Raw genomic sequence first — 20,226 nt, 5'->3', positions numbered from 1 at the left:
CTGTTGTGAATAGTTCCAAGATCGAAAAAAGTTATTCGAATAATAGCATTTTTTTTTTTTTTTTTTTGTGGGCCCAACTTACACAACAGTTTTGGATCACCATTCGCGATCGGCACATGCCGATTTTCATTACGTAACATTGACATTCGAATTGACACACGCTCTTTTCTTGTCTACTGATCTGCATGATGACGTGTGAATAATAATTACCAATGGGAAATTTTCATCGTCATAATTAAGCGCGGATAGTTGTCACTTCAGCGGATTACATAACTAGACACTCGTATGGTAGTATGGAGTATGCTTACAAATGTTCCCACGCAGTATCCTGCCTTGACTCTAGCTAAATCAACTGCCGTTTGCGCTTCCTTTTTAGACTGTTCAAAAATGGAGAGCCTTAAATTAAGTATTTTCTTTATTTTGCTTTAGGTATTTATACCTTTGTATGTTCATATATCCCCATTTACGTACGTATGCACATTACTTGATGCTTGATGTTAGAAGTAAATGCTGTCTAATGTTTTCCTTGCGTCCAATGTGTCTTTTCTTTACATACATATGACGTTTCTTTGGTGAGTTTGGTGTCCTCAAAGCTTTGAATGCCTGGTAATGATTTTCAGATCTACCTAGATAGGTTGCTGTCCCCCTAATAGTACACTTCGGTTGGTGCATTCTACTAGTCTGGCCATACATCAGTTGGAGTAGTCTTATAGTCTGGCTACAACTATGTATGTGCAACTGTGCATGTAAGTCGGCATATTATCATTCATTTCATGCAGAAGGTATACCGAAAGCCACGTGGTTCCGGTGATTAGGATCTCAAGGTCTGTGTATTGAGTACTCTCAGTTATGTCATCGGTCAGATTATTGGGAGGAGCTTCAATTGTCTAATGCCATCTGAGACGTAAGTGATACCCAAGATATGAGTGATACATTTGAGATTTGAAATTATGCACCCATGTAAAAGTTATTGATGCGTGTTCTCAGGTGCTAGTCAATGTGCCAAATCGTGACCCATACTAGCAAAGACAAAACAAATTCTGAAAGTCCCAATAAGTCTCATGTTATCAACTCGAAAACAGTGTAACGTAAGATTTGTTAGACACTTTCCCGGGACAAATGAATCTCAAATAATAGTAGGAGTAGTAGGACAACCTAGAAAGCTGAGACTAGTTGAGCGTCGCTAGGACCCTAGAACGATCAAGGTTCAAACTCAAGTTCTCGGGAACAGAAACAGTCATAGGCAAAGTGGAAACAAGAGATGCAGACCGTGTAACCAGAGATAAGTCATGAGTCACGGAGTAAGTAGAATGAGCAGACACAGAGCAGGTTATAAATTTGGTGAATGGTTACGTAAAGCCCCCATGTGCCAAGTGTTTACTAGTCAGGGTCATCGCGGTATTATCGCTAGGGAATCACGTCACGTGCATAAATTATCTCGCTAAATATGACAAATTATGTATGGTCAAAATATGACAAAATAGACGGTAATGCTTTGTGACGTTTACGAATAATTTGCATTAATTTAATACCTTTACAAATGATATCCTATCAAGGACGGTTTACTTGTTGGTCCTTGCATAGAAGACTAGATGAGAGCCATTTCTAAGAAGATTGGGTTTTCCAATCTCTAGAATTTTCTTTCAAGAGAAGTAATTAGCTACATAAAAACCCCAAGGGAACGGAATTTTCTGTACAGTAAAGTAGCAAATGGGACACTTTGGTTATTGGTGATCTGTTAGTCATACCGAGTCGAGGGAAAAAAAAACTACATATCAGGTCCAACAAAACACGACTTCAAACATTTTGAGCTAACTTCTAGATAAGCTCCTAATACTGAGCAAATTTTGAAAGAAGCAGTCACTTCTACATACCAATACAGTCTACCATCATGGCAAGAACGGAGTGCTCAGCAGTTCAACACTCTTACAAAAGACAAAACAACAACGATTACATTGGATACATGTTACACACACACAGACACAACATGAAGCACATTTATGTAACAGGCAACAAGACACAGATTTCAAAAGGTGAAGGAGTTATGTGAACTGATCTCAATATTAGTCCTGAGGTAACTCTATGAAGAGTCTTAATACAATTACGAAATGTTCTTGGGGTACCAATGTACCATTCACCATTCTCTTGATAGATAACATTGAAACCCCCTCCTACAATGTTGCTAAAGTCAGTACCATGAACATTATTTATTGAATCCTTTTGAAAATAACTAGAAAATGGAAATGAGAGAACGGTTGAATACTTGGTACTATCGACAGAATCGGATCACTTTTCTAATAAGCCCCAATCGCCAGGCTGAAAGTTATCGTACGCGAAATGAGCACGATTCCAAACCAATAAGGTCTATACCTCCTGCTCATTGGTAGTTCGAAAAACCTTGTTGACTTATGACCGCTTACCCTTAGTGTTGTAATGGTACATTTGCTAGATCCATTGGACAGCGCCACAAACGATTTGACCAAGTCAGTACCATTTGACATCTTGTACCATACCATGTTTTTACGCTAGTTCAAAGTAGTCCAAGCAGACTCCACTCGGTTTACCTCGCTGTGATTATTCAATCCCGTAGTCTGATATAATGGAGTGCTAGATTGGGTGCCGGGTTCGATGCTGTAACCTACATTACCATTTGGTATCCACAGTACCAACGAGTCATATAACCTAATGCTAAGTTGGCCAAGTGCAGTCACCGCGCTGTGTAAGTGTGTTACCGCAACCATTTGGTTCGGTATTGATTGTTCGAATTTGAATAGGTCTCAGCCGTCTAGTTTGATACCAACCGCATGGGTTTTTGTGTGTTTGGCAGACCTATTGGAATTAAAACAATTATCAGATTGACAAACAGCAGCGGAGCGGCGCGTCGCATGTATTTAATAAGAATTCCAGATTTGGAGAATATGCACTGTCACAATTTCACATGACCATGCTATTTTAAGACTCCTGGAAAGAGCTTAAACTCGAACTTGCGTTTTTTTTACTAGAACTTTCGACTTCCGCTCAAGGTTTCTTATTTACAAGAAATCAACCCAACAATATGATGATGACGGGCGGAAGCGGAAGGGACTAATACAACAACAGCTGAACTGGTGTCTACTCAAAGATAAGAAGGCAGCTGTAGGCAGTTGGAGAATATGCACTGTCACAATTTCACATGACCATGCTATTTTAAGACTCCTGGAAAGAGCTTAAACTCGAACTTGCGTTTTTTTTTTACTAGAATTTTCGACTTCCGCTCAAGGTTTCTTATTTACAAGAAATCAACCCAGATGATGACGGGCGGAAGGGACTAATACAACAACAGCTGAACTGGTGTCTACTCAAAGATAAAAAGGCAGCTGTAGGCAGTCAAAACATGCTAACATCCAGTTTCTCTTCGGGTGGTCTTCTATTGGGATTAGGGTTGACTGCTAGCGTTGGGTCTGGTTCTACGCGCGAGTAATCTAGGGTCTGAGGTATTGTTGAAAATAGGGATTAGAGGGCTCCTTGCTGCTTCAGGCTTATTTTGGAGGTACATATTGTGAAATGTAGGAAGGTCTACTACTATCAGGGATAGGCTTTTGAAAACCAATTTGAAATGCAAAATGTAAAATGCCTCTAGAAAACCAATTTGAAATGCAAAATGTAAAATGCTTTTTAAAACCCAATTTGAAATGTAAAATGCAAAATGTACATTTTGCAAATGGTTTTTTAAATGCTTTTTAAAATGGATTTTCAAACAATAGGGGTACCAATGTACCATTCACCATTCTCTTGATAGATAACATTGAAACCCCCTCCTACAATGTTGCTAAAGTCAGTACCATGAACATTATTTATTGAATCCTTTTGAAAATAACTAGAAAATGGAAATGAGAGAACGGTTGAATACTTGGTACTATCGACAGAATCGGATCACTTTTCTAATAAGCCCCAATCGCCAGGGGTACCAATGTACCATTCACCATTCTCTTGATAGATAACATTGAAACCCCCTCCTACAATGTTGCTAAAGTCAGTACCATGAACCTCGCTAAATATGACAAATTATGTATGGTCAAAATATGACAAAATAGACGGTAATGCTTTGTGACGTTTACGAATAATTTGCATTAATTTAATACCTTTACAAATGATATCCTATCAAGGACGGTTTACTTTTTGGTCCTTGCATAGAAGACTAGATGAGAGCCATTTCTAAGAAGATTGGGTTTTCCAATCTCTAGAATTTTCTTTCAAGAGAAGTAATTAGCTACATAAAAACCCCAAGGGAACGGAATTTTCTGTACAGTAAAGTAGCAAATGGGACACTTTGGTTATTGGTGATCTGTTAGTCATACCGAGTCGAGGGAAAAAAAAACTACATATCAGGTCCAACAAAACACGACTTCAAACATTTTGAGCTAATATCAAGGACGGTTTACTTGTTGGTCCTTGCATAGAAGACTAGATGAGAGCCATTTCTAAGAAGGGTTTTCTAAGAAGATTGGGTTTTCCAATCTCTAGAATTTTCTTTCAAGAGAAGTAATTAGCTACATAAAAACCCCAAAGGAACGGAATTTTCTGTACAGGAAAGTAGCAAATGGGACACTTTGGTTATTGGTGATCTGTTAGTCATACCGAGTCGAGGGAAAAAAGAAATACATATCAGGTCCAACAAAACACGACTTCAAAAATTTTGAGCTTCTAGATAAGCTCCTAATACTGAGCAAATTTTGAAAGAAGCAGTCACTTCTACATACCAATACAGTCTACCATCATGGCAAGAACGGAGTGCTCAGCAGTTCAACACTCTTACAAAAGACAAAACAACAACGATTACATTGGATACATGTTACACACACACAGACACAACATGAAGCACATTTATGTAACAGGCAACAAGACACAGATTTCAAAAGGTGAAGGAGTTATGTGAACTGATCTCAATATTAGTCCTGAGTTAACTCTATGAAGAGTCTTAATACAATTACGAAATGTTCTTGGGGTACCAATGTACCATTCACCATTCTCTTGATAGATAACATTGAAACCCACTCCTACAATGTTGCTAAAGTCAGTACCATGAACATTTATTGAATCCTTTTGAAAATACCTAGAAAATGGAAATGAGAGAACGGTCGAATACTTGGTACTATCGACAGAATCGGATCACTTTTCTAATAAGCCCCAATCGCCAAGCTGAAAGTTATCGTACGCCAAATGAGCACGATTCCAAACCAATAAGGTCTATACCTCCTGCTCATTGGTAGTTCGAAAAACCTTGTTGACTTATGACCGCTTACCCTTAGTGTTGTAATGGTACATTTGCTAGATCCATTGGACAGCGCCACAAACGATTTGACCAAGTCAGTACCATTTGACATCTTGTACCATACCATGTTTTTACGCTAGTTCAAAGTAGTCCAAGCAGACTCCACTCGGTTTACCTCGCTGTGATTATTCAATCCCGTAGTCTGATATAATGGAGTGCTAGATTGGGTGCCGGGTTCGATGCTGTAACCTACATTACCATTTGGTATCCACAGTACCAACGAGTCATATAACCTAATGCTAAGTTGGCCAAGTGCAGTCACCGCGCTGTGTAAGTGTGTTACCGCAACCATTTGGTTCGGTATTGATTGTTCGAATTTGAATAGGTCTCAGCCGTCTAGTTTGATACCAACCGCATGGGTTTTTGTGTGTTTGGCAGACCTATTGGAATTAAAACAATTATCAGATTGACAAACAGCAGCGGAGCGGCGCGTCGCATGTATTTAATAAGAATTCCAGATTTGGAGAATATGCACTGTCACAATTTCACATGACCATGCTATTTTAAGACTCCTGGAAAGAGCTTAAACTCGAACTTGCGTTTTTTTTTTACTAGAATTTTCGACTTCCGCTCAAGGTTTCTTATTTACAAGAAATCAACCCAGATGATGACGGGCGGAAGGGACTAATACAACAACAGCTGAACTGGTGTCTACTCAAAGATAAAAAGGCAGCTGTAGGCAGTCAAAACATGCTAACATCCAGTTTCTCTTCGGGTGGTCTTCTATTGGGATTAGGGTTGACTGCTAGCGTTGGGTCTGGTTCTACGCGCGAGTAATCTAGGGTCTGAGGTATTGTTGAAAATAGGGATTAGAGGGCTCCTTGCTGCTTCAGGCTTATTTTGGAGGTACATATTGTGAAATGTAGGAAGGTCTACTACTATCAGGGATAGTTATTATTACTTTTTTTTAATTTTTTTGAAAAAAGCATTTTTAAAAAAAGCATTTTGGCTCAAATGTAAAATGGGTCAAAAAAAGCATTTAAAATGTAAAATGCAAAATGCTTTTTCAAAACCAATTTGAAATGTAAAATGTAAATGTACATTTTACATTTTGCATTTTGCATTTTCCATTTTGCATTTTGCGGTTCGCACATCTCTGGTCAAAACATGCTAACATCCAGTTTCTCTTCGGGTGGTCTTTTATTGGGATTAGGGTTGACTGCTAGCGTTGGGTCTGGCTCTACGCGTGAGTAATCTGGGGTCTGAGGTATTGTTGAAAATAGGGATTAGAGGGCTCCTTGCTGCTTCAGGCTTATTTTGGAGGCATTGTGAAATGTAGGAAGGTCTACTACTATCAGGGGTAATTATTATTACTTTTAGGTCTTTAGGTTATGTACTAGGGTCAAATATTGACTGAGATCATCACTGTCCATGAGATATTCAAACTGGTAATATCACGTACCCTTGAAAGTCAATACCTCAGGACAATCTGGGGACTTCATAGTCCATTAGGACCGAAAGGTGCGTTCAGAAGAAGTTTATTCAAAACTTCGGCGTGAAACGTTAGACTTTTTTAACTAATTTTAGACAATGAAAAGTAAATGAGGAATGGAAGATTCCACAACTGAAAATATACATAAGTAAACTACAATTCCCGGTATTGTTTCAACACCCGCATAACATATTGTTCACCTTTGTATTTTGCAGATAATGATGAATATTTATAAACCGGTTTAAGTAAAACTAACCAATTTGGTACCTCAACAAAGGCAGGTATGGTGGAAAGGAAGACCCTACTTGTTTAGTAAGTCGCGTTTTTTTTCCAACAAGATTTCTTCTTATCATATTTATTTTATTAAAATGTATTTTAGAACAATTTATTGGAAATGTATTAAAAGAAAATGTATTTTATCTCCTATTCTGCACACAAGCGTAACTTCGGATGCATTTGAACACACTTTGTCAGCTCCAGGCTCTATTACCCTAGAGAAAACCCACAGGCAGAAAACAATACTGACTACATTGTGGTGTATAATTTCATTGATTCCATACATCACCAGCAGCAAGTAGCCATGAAGGTGACTTCAATTATTTGCTTCATTTTTCCCAGAAATGTTTTCAGTGTTATGTAATGCGGCTTTGAATGTTTTTTCACTCACACAAACACCTCGTGTCTTCGTACTTCGTAGGAGGCACTTGAGTTTGAGTGTTGGGGGAGATATTTGCTTTTGTCATTGTTCGCAGAATTTTAGTTCAGACCTTGGAATTGTCAACAAAGTCAAAATTTTCGATATTGAAATCCATTTGAGGCGATGAAAATTGTGTTTAAAGAGGTTTTCCTTGGAGTAAGTTGTAGTGGTTTGAAAAGTGTAGGGATTGAGGGATAGGGACATTGGGTAGATCTGTTGTCACCCAACGACTACGACTTTTTTTATGGTAGGTAGGTACATAGGTACTGATTTTCTCTAATCACTACGGGCTAAAAAATTCCCGGAGGGACGGACCCAGCTTGCACCACCTCTGTGTACGCTGTCATGTTCTCTGTTCTACGCCACCTCGGATAGATGGAGATGAATAATTTATGACTAAACTTAACTAATAACCTCTTGGTACTTGTATTGATCATTCAGATATACCTACGTTTCTTCTTGGCAGTGTTGCGTGGTGTGCGCGAGGCAGTACTCGAATGGCGTGACCAACAAGTACAATGAACTAGAGAACAAAACGAATGTATGCGCTTGGTAATGATTTTCGACATAAATATTAATATCCAGAGAGATATAATCACCGTCTATGACAGTTTTTAAGATAGAAGGACGAAGGTTGAACAGGGCCTCTCGAAAATCAATATTGTCATTGACTTCTATGTCTTGGAATTGCAGTTGCAATGAACTTGGAGTAAGTGCAGGTATCTCGGTAACTATGTACATCAAATAGTGACAAGCAAGAAATCACGTGAGTATCTGATGACCATGTGTAATTATAATTAAGTTCTAATGAACTTCAGTAAATAGTATTTAATTAGTACTTGTACACCCACGCATTTGTGTTTTAATCTTTTAACTGCTTGACCTCAAAGATGCCTGTTCAAAGTCCTTCCTTGGTAAAAATTCTACCTTATCAATTTGAGACAATGATTTCACGGCCATAAAAGGAACCAATATGTCAAAGTCATATCCATTAATCACGCCTTTGAAATAAATTGGGTTTCGTGTGTCACCTACATACTTGGCTTATGTAATATGAATGACATTTTTCACTTATGTAACACAATACAAGAATGGTGCCTCAAATGAAATCAAGTCATTAAGGTTGAGGGCCTCAACCTTAATGACTTGATTTCATTTGAGGCACCATTCTTGTATTGTGTTACATAAGTGAAAAATGTCATTCATATTACATAAGCCAAGTATGTAGGTGACACACGAAACCCAATTTATTTCAAAGGCGTGATTAATGGATATGACTTTGACATATTGGTTCCTTTTATGGCCGTGAAATCATTGTCTCAAATTGATAAGGTAGAATTTTTACCAAGGAAGGACTTTGAACAGGCATCTTTGAGGTCAAGCAGTTAAAAGATTAAAACACAAATGCGTGGGTGTACAAGTACTAATTATCACATGGCCTCTTGATGCCCTGCGCTCATTGAAAACCTGGTTAATATTCATTGGGAATATCAGAGCTAATTAAAGTTCTTTGGTAATTGGCAATTGGCTTAAATGGGGAGAAAAACAAAAGAAATCTATAGGAACAATCCGTCAGAAACCGTCTGCATTCTTGCTCACATGGCCTCTTGATGCCCTGCGCTCATTGAAAACCTGGTTAATATTCATTGGGAATATCAGAGCTAATTAAAGTTCTTTGGTAATCGGCAATTGGCTTAAATGGGGAGAAAAACGAAAGAAATCTATAGGAACAATCCGTCAGAAACCGTCTGCATTCTCGTGACAAAATAAAGTACCCAGGTTTATTGAAGAAGTACCTACAAAATTTTCCTGCATACCAATTATACTACAGTGATGATTGCATAATTTCACGCTTTTGTACAATGGAACATGGATTTTCTCCCAAGGGTCAGTCAATCTGAGCAATATGTGTCCGCGTAAAAAGGGCCTACGTGTCCTATCACTGAGAACAAGACAAACATTTGACCAAATGAATGAGATCAGTCCATTGCTGTTATGTAAATTTAAATGAACCTTGTTTGTTTTGAACAGTGCTTGTGTTGTAACTACTCACCTACTTGTGTGGGTCGCAGGACGATTTCGGAAGCATTACCAAACTGTGTCCTCGAAAGTAAATTACGTATGAGCCACAAAGCTACATATCCACTTACTTAAAAAAATAGCTTTTCAAGTGATCTAATTTTCTTGTGTTGCGATTGCCTCTTTATACGTATCCTTTCATTCATCTTCTTTGTCAATGTTGTTACCTAGCATATCTCTTGATACTTCCTTAATGAGCACGATTCCAAACCAATAAGGTCTATACCTCCTGCTCATTGGTAGTTCGAAAAACCTTGTTGACTTATGACCGCTTACCCTTTGTGTTGTAATGGTACATTTGCTAGATCCATTTGACAACGCCACAATTCTATTTGATCAAGTCAGTACCATTTGACATCTTGTACCATACCATGTTTTTACGCTAGTTCAAAGTAGTCCAAGCAGACTCCACTCGGTTTACCTCGCTGTGATTATTCAATCCCCCTGATATAATGGAGTGCTAGATTGGGTGCCGGGTTCGATGCTGTAACCTACATTACCATTTGGTATCCACAAGAGTACCAACGAGTCATGTAACCTAATGCTAAGTTGGCCAAGTGCAGTCACCACGCCTGTGTAACTGTGTTACCGCAACCATTTGGTTCGGTATTGATTGTTCGAATTTGAATAGGTCTCAGCCGTCTGGTTTGATACCAACCGCATGGATTTTTGTGTGTTTGGCAGACCTATTGGAATTAAAACAATTATCAGATTGACAAACAGCAGCGGAGCGGCGCGTCGCATGTATTTAATAAGAATTCCAGATTTGGAGAATACCTATGCACTGTCACAATTTCACATGACCATGCTATTTTAAGACTCCTGGAAAGAGCTTAAACTCGAACTTGCGTTTTTTTTTACTAGAACTTTCGACTTCCGCTCAAGGTTTCTTATTTACAAGAAATCAACCCAACAATATGATGATGACGGGCGGAAGGGACTAATACAACAACAGCTGAACTGGTGTCTACTCAAAGATAAGAAGGCAGCTGTAGGCAGTCAAAACCAGAGATGTGCAAAATGCTTTTGAAAACCAATTTGAAATGCAAAATGTAAAATGCCTCTAGAAAACCAATTTGAAATGCAAAATGTAAAATGCTTTTTAAAACCCAATTTGAAATGCAAAATGTAAAATGCCTCTAGAAAACCAATTTGAAATGCAAAATGTAAAATGCCTCTAGAAAACCAATTTGAAATGCAAAATGTAAAATGCCTCTAGAAAACCAATTTGAAATGCAAAATGTAAAATGCCTCTAGAAAACCAATTTGAAATGCAAAATGTAAAATGCCTCTAGAAAACCAATTTGAAATGCAAAATGTAAAATGCCTCTAGAAAACCAATTTGAAATGCAAAATGTAAAATGCCTCTAGAAAACCAATTTGAAATGCAAAATGTAAAATGCCTCTAGAAAACCAATTTGAAATGCAAAATGTAAAATGCCTCTAGAAAACCAATTTGAAATGCAAAATGTAAAATGCATAGTCCATTAGGACCGAAAGGTGCGTTCATAAGAAGTTTATTCAAAACTTCGGCGTGAAACGTCAGACTTTTTAACTAATTTTAGACAATGAAAAGTAAATGAGGAATGGAAGATTCCACAACCTGAAAATATACATAAGTAAACTACAATTCCCGGTATTGTTTCAACACCCGCATAACATATTGTTCACCTTTGTATTTTGCAGATAATGATGAATATTTATAAACCGGTTTAAGTAAAACTAACCAATTTGGTACCTCAACAAAGGCAGGTATGGTGGAAAGGAAGACCCTACTTGTTTAGTAAGTCGCGTTTTTTTTCCAACAAGATTTCTTCTTATCATATTTATTTTATTAAAATGTATTTTAGAACAATTTATTGGAAATGTATTAAAAGAAAATGTATTTTATCTCCTATTCTGCACACAAGCGTAACTTCGGATGCATTTGAACACACTTTGTCAGCTCCAGGCTCTATTACCCTAGAGAAAACCCACAGGCAGAAAACAATACTGACTACATTGTGGTGTATAATTTCATTGATTCCATACATCACCAGCAGCAAGTAGCCATGAAGGTGACTTCAATTATTTGCTTCATTTTTCCCAGAAATGTTTTCAGTGTTATGTAATGCGGCTTTGAATGTTTTTTCACTCACACAAACACCTCGTGTCTTCGTACTTCGTAGGAGGCACTTGAGTTTGAGTGTTGGGGGAGATATTTGCTTTTGTCATTGTTCGCAGAATTTTAGTTCAGACCTTGGAATTGTCAACAAAGTCAAAATTTTCGATATTGAAATCCATTTGAGGCAATGAAAATTGTGTTTAAAGAGGTTTTCCTTGGAGTAAGTTGTAGTCATGTAGTGGTTTGAAAAGTGTAGGGATTGAGGGATAGGGACATTGGGTAGATCTGTTGTCACCCAACGACTACGACTTTTTTATGGAAAGCAGCGCGTCTTTTGGACATCTTCACTGTGGTCTCAGAAATTTTGAAAATCCCCTTCCAGGATGAATATTTTATTGTCAACACCCGGTATCGCATACGCAGATGTCTGACCTCCATTATCAGAAGTATGTTAGTTCTCCTTTGCTCTTGTTGCCATACACCTGGGACTACAATATAAAGGTTAAATGCAAATGTGCGCTTACAGCTATTGCGCTTAGGGCTTACTATACCTATAGCTTATCCATAGGTTTAGGTAGAATATTTTATTGTCAACACCCGGTATCGCATACGCAGATGTCTGACCTCCATTATCAGAAGTATGTTAGTTCTCCTTTGCTCTTGTTCCCATACACCTGGGACTACAATATAAAGGTTAAATGCAAATGTGCGCTTACAGCTTTTGCGCTCAGGGCTTACTATACCTATAGCTTATCCATAGGTTTAGGTACATAATATTTACTTGGGTATTATTTTTATATAACTACTAGTTATGTAACTGATTATCTTGTTTACCTGGTGATCCCCCTCCCACTTCGGAGAGACTTTGCTCGTATTTTCCAGGAGGTAGGAAAGACGTACGAGGAAAAGTGAAATGAAATACCCGATGAATTTCCAGAATATAAACACTATACATCACTTACCATACTTACTTCTTATTTATTTTATAAGTAGGTACAGTACGTACATATACATATTTCAAGTGCCTATTGATTCAAAACAAATCTGTAGGTATTTACATTCTAGAGGGGGGGGGGGGACTGAACTATTACAGTATTTCCATGAAATTTTCATTGTTCATTGTAAAGCGAATTCCCAAACTGAAGTTTTAAGTCTTTTCACCATATTTTACTTTAACGAATATCTACTTTTCCCCCCAAAAGTTGCCAAATCTAGAAGAAACTACACATTAGAAAACAGGTATTTACGTACATTTTCTTTCAAGTACACAACTATGTACGTACACCTACGTACATATGTCTAGGTATTACAGGAATTAGCTCCTAACGCCTGTTATGTAATCGTACAATATTGTAGAGAACATATCCATATTGCTATCTAAAGTATCTCGGATCCCTTTGGAGTACCTGCGTTGATATCTGTTATGTAATCAGACCCATTCATTGTTATCTACTGTGATCCCTTTGTATCTACCAGGCTTACCTTTGATAATAATGTATTATGGTTACACAATAGATTGAATAGATGATGGATGACATGTATTGATTGGTTTGAACAGTATTGTTTCTTTAGATTCCTCTTGAATCATCTACAAACGATGGTCGGCGAAATGACACACTGTTACAACATTACTACTCCTACCTAAAATAACGTCCTGTTTTCCATGAAAACCTCAATACTTCATTTTCTGGTGCAAAACCTTTGTATCTACCAGGCTTACCTTTGATAATAATGTATTATGGTTACACAATAGATTGAATAGATGATGGATGACATGTATTGATTGCTTTGAACAGTATTGTTTCTTTAGATTCCTCTTGAATCATCTACAAACCATGGTCGGCCAAATGACACACTGTTACAACATTACTACTCCTACCTAAAATAACGTCCTATTTTCCATGAAAACCTCAATACTTCTTTTTCTGGTGCAAAAGAAATTGAAAAGTCGCTCCCTGTGCAGATTGCAGACTACTGGAAGATGAAGATTTGATGGTTTTGGTGACAGTGACGGCTCGGAACGTAACGCAAGTAAGTCGCTGAATAGATGATGGATGACATGTATTGATTGCTTTGAACAGTATTGTTTCTTTAGATTCCTCTTGAATCATCTACAAACCATGGTCGGCGAAATGACACACTGTTACAACATTACTACTCCTACCTAAAATAACGTCCTGTTTTCCATGAAAATCTCAATACTTCTTTTTCTGGTGCAAAAGAAATTGAAAAGTCGCTCCCTGTGCAGATTGCAGACTACTTGAAGATGAAGATTTGATGGTTTTGATGACAGTGACGGCTCGGAACGTAACGCAAGTAAGTCGCTCCCTATAGGATAAAGTCCCTTTTGTAGATGGCAGATAAATGGTTTTTTTGCAAGATCCGCTTTCCTCAAGAGAGATTTGCAAAAGGAAACTTGTGAACCATTAACTTACATTGGGAATCGAGGAATCAGACTGCTTACCGCTTGAAGATATCGGAAAACCATTTATGTATCTACTATAACTGGTTCATACATAATTATGTCGCCTAGAACAGATTAGTACTTGTTTGAACATAATCATAACCACATTATGATGCTAAATGCGGATCACAAGAGTATCCTCTTCATCAGAAGAAACAAGAACACCGGTCTACATTACCCTGGCATTAAAGACATGCAACACTGGATGAGGTTTTATGAAACAGTTCTGAAGTAGGTCAACGTGGCAACAATGTGGGTTATGTACAGGGTGAACCAGAACTGGTTGTATTGACAGATTCAACCTAAGAGATTAGTTCAATGTATACCTAGTAAATACTCGTATAATTATGTAATTAATCTTATTTGTTGAAGATGCATAGGAGGAGCGCAGACAATCATATCATGAGAAATACTGCAAATGTGCAAATATATTCCTTTTGGTCTTTTCTTAAGAAACCTAGGATACATCCAAAGAAATACAAGTAATTAATTTCCAACTCTTTTGAAGATGTCTTTGAGCTACTTTCCATTTCGATTTGGCCGCGGTATCTTGCCTTATTCTAATATGGTGATTTATATCTTTCTTAAGAAACCTAGGATACATCCAAAGAAATACAAGTAATTAATTTCCAACTCTTTTGAAGATGTCTCTGAGCTACTTTGCATTTTGATTTGGCCGCGGTATCTTGCCTTATTCTAATATGGTGATTTATATCCTGTCCTCTTCAAATATTTGAAGAAATGACATTGCATAGTTTTCCTTCCTCAACAGCCATAAGGGACTTTGCTACAAAATGTTAATGTACTGGGACTAGTTATCCTCCCTCAACAGCCATAAGAGACTTTGTCACTCTATTTATACTTAGTATAGTCATTCGCTGCGTAGGATTCACCCCGTATTCCAAGTCTCGGGTCACGAGTTCTAATCCGGCATAATTCTAAGTTCTTCAGTACTATCCTGCCTGCCAGTAGTTCTACAGCTGCCACACCTTGTGTGTATGTTAGTGTGAAGTAATCATAAATAATCACTTTAGTCAGGTTTTTGGTACTTAACGCAATGCACAGGACCAGGTGATTGTATAAACATCAGTCGAAGGATAGGACTTTTTATGTTCTTTATGCTTGGTGCTCTTCCGTGGATCTTCAGATGTTTTAATGAATTTTGTTGAACACCGGGAATGATCTTTGTTTGATTCACGTAACAATGCTTTAGCCACCAATAAAGAAATAGCATTGCAGCGGTTTCCATTTTCCAGGGGTCCTTCTCTTACAATGACAATGACAGAAATTTCCCCACTCACAAGAATATAGTCCCCAATGATGGTTCATCTTGAAGACTGCTCGAAAATTTATTCATAGAATACGCTTTGCATAGGAATTCCATCTGTATCTTCAAGAGAAACTGTAGAGCCTTGGTGGTAAAAACGAAGAGCTTGCAACTGGATTAGATAATCATTAGAAGTCGGTAGGTTGTTCAATGTTCAGCCCCTTCATGCAGTCCGCACATCAAAGAAACTGAATCCTTTCATTCCGTCAATTAATGTCCTGCAAAATTGAATGCAAATGTTACTTTGTTATCTTTTGTCTCCTCTTCTGCCTCTTGTCTATTCATCCCAAACTCTTTCTTCTCATCCTTTGTCTTCTTCCATTGTTGTATTTGTTGTTCTCTACATATTTATCCTTGAAGGTGAGTTCAAAGACTCGTAAAGAAATTTATCATTCAAGTTCTTTCTATGGCTTGAAGATGGATCTGAAAGTTGCCAAGTTTGCTATACCTACGTTTTTTGCCATTTGTTTACCTTGGTATTTTTTTCTATATTAGGTACTCTTGTTGTATACAGTTTGTTATTGTTATTTATTATTTTTCCTTTTCACTCCATTTCTTTCTGTCTTTCAGTTCCTTGACTGATATCCTTGAATTTGGGTTTTGTTAAACTTCCTTTTTGTTGCAGTGATAAGTTTTGCTGTTTCTTTTCTGACTTGTAAGAAGTTTCCATGGTTTTCCACACTTTTTCTACTGTTCCATTTCAGCCACGCTTGCCTCCGGTTTGCTATTGCCTTATTGCAGTCTTCATTCCACCATGGATGTTTACGCTTCCTGTTTGGTTTTAACGTTTCGTTTGCTGACTGAATCATTGCTGATTTAATGCCGTCCCAGTTTGTTTTATTAGGCTTGTGGTGGAGAGCAGCGGTGAATTTGTCTTTGATTTCTGGATCTTTAAGCAAATTGACATCAATTTTGAGAGGTTTATCTTTCAGTGGGGTGTTAGTTTTCTGACTTCGATTATTTGGAATAATACTCATTTTAACCAAGGATAAGTAGTGATCTGAGTCTATGTTGGCATTTCTTAGGACTTTTACATTCAAGATTTCTCTGTTAGATTTGTTTGAGATAGCCACATGATCAAGTTGGAATTCCCCCATCATGGGGTTTGGGTGTTTCCAGGTTTTCATTTTCCTTGGTAAATGTTTGAAGGATGTGGATTTCAACTTTAAATCACAGTTTCGACAGACTTCAATCAAGCGCTCACCATTTCTATTTGTCCTTCTGTGTGCTGGATAATCCCCAACAACTTTCTGGTTCTTTTTTTCCTTGCCTATTTGGGCATTAAAGTCGCCGATTAAAATGATGGAGTGATGTTTTGGAACTTTATCAATTGTTTCTTCAAGTTTTTCCCATAATTTGTCTACAGACTCCGGGTCTTTCTTGTTGGTTTCATTAGTGGGTGCGTGGAAGTTCACTATTGTATATGCCTTGTTGATGGACTTGAAGGACAATGTTGATAGTCTTCCACAGACTGATGAGAAATCTAAGATTGAATTTACAATTTTCTTATTTACAATAAAACCCGTTCCAAGATGTGGAATGTTTTTGGTTACTCTTCTCCCAGGTTTTCCCTTGGTTCTCAGGAATTACTGACTCTACTGATTAAAATATTTCTATATTTCTAACCAATTCCCTGATTAGAACTGGAATGGACAAGGAACGGATTAGTCCTCTGTCTCTGTTTTGTCAATGTTCAAAGTCCTGCTTTTACGTAAAAACATGGTCAAATAGTTATGCTTAACAGTAGCTACTCAGAACAAATCTACATTTTGTCAATGTTCAAAGTCCTGCTTTTACGTAAAAACATGGTCAAATAGTTATGCTTAACAGTAGCTACTCAGAACAAATCTACAAATGGTTACAAATAAATCCATTTGTATCTCCATTTCCAAACCATATCTGTCGGTCTTGGGCTTTCCAAGCCATTCCTTGGTTGGTCATAGTGGTCCATTACCAAGTAAATTGCAACATTTTATTGGCGTTGACTATGGGAACATGTTCGTTTATTGTTGCTTAGTTTATCTCCATTTCCAAACCATATCTGTCGGTCTTGGGCTTTCCAGGCCATTCCTTGGTTGGTCATAGTGGTCCATTACCAAGTAAATTGCAACATTTTATTGGCGTTGACTATGGGAACATGTTCGTTTATTGTTGCTTAGTTTCTGATGTCCATGTCCAAGTTCAGTATTCGGAATACAAATGATGTCATTACCGTTTGACTCGTTGTGCCAAGTGATTCCTCGCGTGTCGTCCGGTGATAAATGCGGCAATTCTCTTCTCCGAACTCTTTTTCTTTGGTTTCATGTCTTTTTCAGTAGTTAACCTAGGCTGCCAGTAGAGTATATCTCATTGCTTAGTTTCTGATGTCCATGTTCAAGTTCAGTATTCGGAATACAAATGATGTCATTACCGTTTGACTCGTTGTGCCAAGTGATTCCACGCGTGTCGTCCGGTGATAAATGCGGCAATTCTCTTCTCCGAACTCTTTTTCTTTGGTTTCATGTCTTTTTCAGTAGTCAACCTAGGCTGGCAGTAGTGTATACTCGTATCTCATTTTTCTGAATTCCTCAGAGCCCTCATTTGTTCTTGATGAAAATGGATGCTGTTACTAAACTTGCAGTCTACTCGTACATTTCCCACTCATCTGGGCCTCAGAGCCCTCATTTGTTCTTGATGAAAATGGATGCTGTTACTAAACTTGCAGTCTACTCGTACATTTCCCACTCATCTGGGCCTTTTTCTTGTAGGAATGCCAGATGGTTCACAGAGGGAAATTTGCTGGTACTGTAGTAATTTCACTTACAATTTCCCTTACAAATTATGTTCCTGGGGCCTTCATTAACACTTCACAAAGAGCACGCTAGACGCTAGGCCACACTGACACTGTTTTCTAATTGACAGGATCTTGGTAGTCTGTTTCATTGGTGACCTCATCACCACACGCGACGATCAGAGGATATGCCTCCTCTCCTCCTCAGATTGGTATGTCACAGGAAGCGCTGAATATAAAAAGAACGCGTGAATGACTCATTTGACACTTCAATCAGGCGCTGTGTGTAGTCTCCCTCAAATGGGAAACGGAAACAAGTGAACAGTTAATTATTAATGAACAACAGTTGAACAAACCCTTACTGCCTGACCATATTCAAGACAAAACCAGGAAAATCTGAAATTACAAAAAATCAAAGGTCTTCAAGCCTGTGCTGTCTGTTATTTAAAGTCATCAAGGCTTTGTTACGTCCTCAAATGGGAAACGGAAACAAGTGAACAGTTAATTATTAATGAACAACAGTTGAACAAACCCTTACTGCCTGACCATATTCAAGACGAAACCAGGAAAATCTGAAATTACAAAAATCAAAGGTCTTAAAGCCTGTGCTGTCTGTTATTTAAGTCATCAAGGCTTTGTTACAATTATTCTTGCATGGCGTTTGTTTTTAGTACAAGTTCCTGAAAAATAAATACCACCAACCGATCAAACACTTGTCTTTTGTTAACCCGTTATCAACTGAAATTGTTTATGGGACAATATATACATAAAATACACATATTATGACATTGAAAGAATTCGAAAAGGTAAATAAACGGGAAGTCTAATACATTTGCAGCTACCTATGTTATTTTGAAGTCTGCCATATATTATGACATTGAAAGAATTCGAAAAGGTAAATAAACGGGAAGTCTAATACATTTGCAGCTACCTATGTTATTTTGAAGTCTGCCACATCAGTCACTATTTTGATGACTGAAAATATTCAGAGTGGGAGAATCACAAAGACACGTGAGTCAAGCTCATACGCTCAGAACTCGGAAAGTCACACGATCTGTTATGTAACCAATAAGTTACATAAAGCATGTGTACATAGGTTTGATCCTATTGTTTCCCGATTTTGAAAATTTGGACCGATTGCAATACTTTCATTACTAGTATAGCTCGCTATACTGTAGTAATAGAAAGTAAAAACATACCATCATCAGGTCCGATTGTGGCATAATTGGAAGGCGGAGGTCTAGGGGCAGGACGCACAGGGTGATTTCCAGGAGGGGGGCTTGGGGCTCTTTGTTTGCGACCCCCAGGGCCGATAATCTGACCTGTAGGGGATATATTCTCATAAGGACTTGTAGGACCTAGGAGACTATTACGCGATGGAGTTATCCTGAAAGCAAAACACAACAAATCAATTAATAACCTTTTATATTCTAATGCCTTGGGCCACACTTTGAGATTACAGATATTCCAATTGGATTAGGGAATCTGATTGGTTACCTAATTATAGATTGGTAAATCTCAACATGTACTAAGACTAAAACCCATATTTATGAACAAAATACTGGCTCTCAAGTCACATTGAAGCATGAATTTCAGACGTCTGATTGGCCAAAGTTGTTTTCAGTCTGACTTGAGAGCAGGGATTTTTGTTCAAAAATATGGGTGTAAGCTTCTTTTTTCCCACTACTAAAAAAAGCAATTAATCTGTTTGAACTTAATGTTATAAACTCTGATCCAATTGTTTTTAGTCACTGCTGGGATTTGAACTCAAGTACCCTCAGTCAAAATATACTTACGGATAAAGATGGTCTGTTGGAGTTTCATTTACATTTGCTCCCTGCTTGTAACACAATGTCAATCCATTCAAGTCACTGAAAAAGGTGAAGCAAAATACAAATCAATGAAAATAATCAGAATGGCTTTGTTCATTGAGTAAAGACCAATTCAAGATTTTATTAGTCATAATTTTCTAAGTCAACAATGAAATCCTGATATACTTACGGATAAAGATGGTCTGTTGGAGTTTCATTTACATTTGCTCC

The 20,226-nt window shown here is 37.7% G+C and overlaps 1 protein-coding gene and 1 long non-coding RNA gene across 2 annotated transcripts in view; one reads left to right on the top strand and one right to left on the bottom strand.

Moving 5' to 3' along the window:
- Positions 1-20,226, top strand: part of LOC103505661 (LON peptidase N-terminal domain and RING finger protein 3) — an 85,814-nt gene that overhangs the window by 6,226 nt on the left and 59,362 nt on the right.
- Positions 19,458-20,059, bottom strand: LOC113465957. The gene is made up of 2 exons (XR_003390518.1): positions 19,981-20,059; positions 19,458-19,571 (listed from the first exon to the last, which is right to left on the bottom strand). It is a non-coding gene; the product is annotated as an uncharacterized LOC113465957 (long non-coding RNA).

The sequence above is a fragment of the Diaphorina citri genome, unplaced genomic scaffold, assembly GCF_000475195.1.
Source record: "Diaphorina citri unplaced genomic scaffold, Diaci psyllid genome assembly version 1.1 scaffold188, whole genome shotgun sequence".
Lineage (NCBI taxonomy): Eukaryota > Metazoa > Arthropoda > Insecta > Hemiptera > Psyllidae > Diaphorina > Diaphorina citri.
This window is presented reverse-complemented; position numbering and strand designations above follow the sequence as displayed.